The sequence below is a fragment of the Styela clava genome, chromosome 10 (genome assembly GCF_964204865.1).
Source record: "Styela clava chromosome 10, kaStyClav1.hap1.2, whole genome shotgun sequence".
Classification (NCBI taxonomy): domain Eukaryota; kingdom Metazoa; phylum Chordata; class Ascidiacea; order Stolidobranchia; family Styelidae; genus Styela; species Styela clava.
Window position 1 is genome coordinate 16447635 of NC_135259.1, and position 3988 is coordinate 16451622.

General features: G+C 38.1%; 1 pseudogene; it reads right to left on the reverse strand.

Annotated features, from left to right (window-relative positions):
• Nucleotides 1-20: 20 nt before the first annotated feature.
• On the reverse strand, nucleotides 21-3229 carry LOC120338342 (ATP-dependent RNA helicase DDX4 pseudogene; annotated as a pseudogene).
• Nucleotides 3230-3988: the final 759 nt, after the last annotated feature.

Sequence of the window (3988 nt, forward strand, 5' to 3'; positions counted from 1 at the left end):
GATCCATAAAAATATGCATGTTGTCTATGAATTGCTTTATTATGAGTCTTTAATTTGCCCACTCTTTACGATTTCTTATTTGTAAATTGATTTCATCAAACCATCTCGAGGCAAATAATATTTGCCTGCTTATTAATAGATTAAGATCAAGACATTGACTGACAATAACGCATAGTTGATACAACTCTTAAACTTGACAGTGTCCATACCCTTTAAAGCAAGTATATCGATTAATAAGCATAGGCAGAGAAATATATATTATCCCGGACCAGGACTCAATAATCAAACATGTGTTGCAGTTACGGAGAATAATATTAATCACATCGTTACATTTTCGACAACAAACACAAATTTCATGAAATTGATTAAAATAAAATGCAGATTACCTATGGAATTGGCAGTGCAAGATTACCAAGCAACAACCTTGGACATAACTTAAAACCTGGCAAGTGCATGGTTAATATTTCGAAAGATGTCACGCCATCGCATGCATAACCTTGATCAATAAGCATGTCGCGTTAATCAGAGTGTAAAAACAGAAATAGATTAGAGAAAAGTAACATATATATTACTAATGAGTTGAAGGTTTTGACAAAGCTTGGAATAACGGAAATCCCGCAGATTTATCATCTAGGCATTTGGGAAAAGTATCGTTCACATGATATTACAAACTGTATATATACTTGATGTGGATGAGCGTGAAAATAAATCAATGCACCAGCCGATATTGTCATTATCAGACACGTAAAAAAAAATTAGTGTATGGTAATTAATCCCAAGATTCCTCTCCAAATCCTGCCATAATATCCGTCTGATTCGAATCTGTGTTATCCCGAGGATTAAATCTATCAACCTCAGCATATTGATCCGAACCAAATTGCGATTGGACTTCTGAATTCCATCCATTTTGACTAAACGTTTCTCTTGGTTCACGATTCGTCGGGGTATATTGCCGTGATAATTGATGTCCCCTACCGCGGCCACGCCTTGCATCCCGAGCCCCAAAACGCCCTCTGTTGGCGCCATGACTTGTTTCCATAGAATTGGCGGCATTTTCTTCCAACCATTCTGGTATAATTTGATTGGCATCTCTAAGAACCTTAACAAGAGGTCGCGCAATACCTCCGTCTTTAAATTCGCAATAAAAGGAAGTCGCTTGACCCAGATTTCCACATCTTCCCGTTCTACCGATTCTATGAACATATTCGTCAATTTCCTTTGGTAAGTCGTAGTTAATCACGTGTTCCACTTTAGGAATATCCAAACCTCTTGCAGCAACCGACGTAGCAATCATAATAGGACAGGTTCCCGTTGTGAAATCCCGTAATGCCATTTCACGTTCACGTTGAGGTCTGTCACCATGAATACTTGTTGTAGGCAATTCCTCTTGTGAGAGAAAACTGGCTAAAAAATCAGCATTGCGTTTAGTGTCGACAAACACTAAAGTCTTTGCTCCCGTAGCGGGCACGTCATTTAAAAGTTCAACCAATGTTTCCCGCTTGTCATCCTGATCCACTTTTAAAACATGTTGAGTGACATCCGTACATGCGCCACCAATGCGACCTATGGCCAAAAATATGAAATCTTCTTTTAAAAAATCATGCGCTAATTTTTGTACGTCATCAGGAAAAGTTGCACTAAAGAGCAAAGTTTGTCTATTTGTTTTATCAGGAAATCCTGGCGCGCTTGCCAATTCACGAATGGCTGTTTCGAAGTTCATGCTGAGCATTCGATCCGCTTCGTCAAGGATTAAATATTGAACATATTCAAGTCCGATTCTATCTCTTCTAATGAGGTCTTGCAACCTACCAGGGGTGGCGATTAGGATATTGCATCCCCTAGTGAGTATTTCAAGTTGATTGTTAATAGCTGTTCCACCATACGCCATGAAAGGTTTTATACCAGTATTACGAGAAAATTTTCTTGTTTCATCAAAGATTTGACGAATCAGTTCTCTCGTAGGTCCTACCACAATTGCTTGAGGAGTTTGCCTTTTAGAAAATTGAGCTGTTTGTAAACCGCTGCGTATCATCCCAGACAAGACAGGCAACAAAAATGCAGCTGTTTTACCCGACCCAGTTTGGGCACACGCCATCAAGTCTCTTCCGGCGTTTGTGATTGGAATGCTATACTTTTGAACAGGCGTTGGTGTGAGGTACTTGGACTTGAACACATTAGTGCGGATTGTTTGAGTCAATTCTGCTTCGTCGAAGGTATTAATATGAGAGGGAGCGTTGACTCCGCTAACTTCTACCGGTATTGAATCGTAGTTATTGAAATTAATTCCAGTTGGAATCGCAGAAAATATCAAGTCATCATCTTCTGACGGGGGTGGAGGGATATACGGTGGCGGGCGATTTTTTTGTTTGTAATCTGAATTTGCAGTATTGCAGTCATTGGCAATGTGGCCTTCTTCTCCGCATTTATAACAATTACGACTCGAAATTTGATTCTTACAATCACGTGATATATGGCCGTCTTTGCCACATTTATAACAAGTAACTTTTCTCTGTCGCTGATCTTCGTTAGTTTCCGTGGAGCGACAGTTATTAGCCAAATGGGTTTCGTCGCCACATTTATAGCAAGCTCTACGGGGCCTCCTTTGGTTGTCGTCAAATTGTTTGGGCAAATTTTCACAGTTATTTGACATATGACCGATTTCACCGCATTTGTAACAAGTCACAGTCGTCGAATAGTTTCTTCTGTTGTCGTTTCCCGCCATATCACCAAAACCGTGATTTGAATTATTTCGCCCTGTAGTGAGAGATTCATTACCGAAATTTGATTTTCTATTCGTTTGTTTCGCAGTGCTGTTATCAGAACAATTGTTGTCGTTCCTAATCCATGTAGGATCAGCATCCCAATCTTCTTCGTCAAAGCCGTTTCCAATGCTTTCTCCATTTATATCGTGGTGCTCGTTATTGTACCTAAATGATGTTCCAATATTTCCTGACGATTTGTTCGACTCAATTCCATTGTTGTAGTTACCGTTGGTATTAGCTTGGCTAGTAGTTGAAGATAGTACTTCTGCAGGATATTCAACATCCCAGTATTCTTCATCTCCAAACATATCTGTCTTCGTAGATCTGAGTATCACAGTATATAAAAGTCTTAGAAAGTAGTTTTATTATTATATGTGAGTCTACAATACGCTTCTGGCATCTGTGTGAGGTGAATTTGGTAATAATCTGGATAAATAATTATATTGCGAGAGTGAAAATAAAGCCATATCCAAATATGACACGTCTATGGTGGCCCATCGTTGTCACGCGTAAAATTTAAAAAAAATTGAAAAATAAAATGAAAAAGCGAAAATAAAAAAATAGTTGTGAAAAAAAATAAAAATAATTGAAAAAAAAAAAATGAAAAAAAAAAATTAAAATTAAAAAAAAAATTAAAAATGAAAACGAAAAAAAAGACACGAAAAAAAAAAAAAATTGGATAAAAAGAAAATAAAAAGGTTGACAACGATGGTCCGCCTGGCCCCTCGTTGTCACGCGTTTTTATTTTTAGAAAATTTGATGCTGCTTGGGACCAACGTTGTCAGGCTTAATCCTACACGCACAAATGTGTTTCCTGGGTTTCTAACTCACTACTGACTTTTATTAGCAATATCCAATAAATTCAACATGAAAATGTTCTATAAATTCTCCATGCTACAAGTTCAACCACAAGCAATATATTTATAATATTGATAAGAGAATATAGAATTGAATATGAAAATTTGTTTTTACGTGTAGAAGGTAATTTAATTGTAAAATTCTGCTTAACTGCTCAGTTGGCTGGACACTCGTGCGATGCCGGTACGGTACCGTCTGACCGTACCGGTACCCATGCAATCACTCATGAAAGAATGGGAGATACGGATAGTCTCGTAGAATATAGACTACTGAAACACTCTCTGCGCCTGCCCCATACCGTACAGCCGTAACGTACCGATCCAGACAAATGATGAATCGCCCGTGCTCAACCATTTATTTCAATCCAT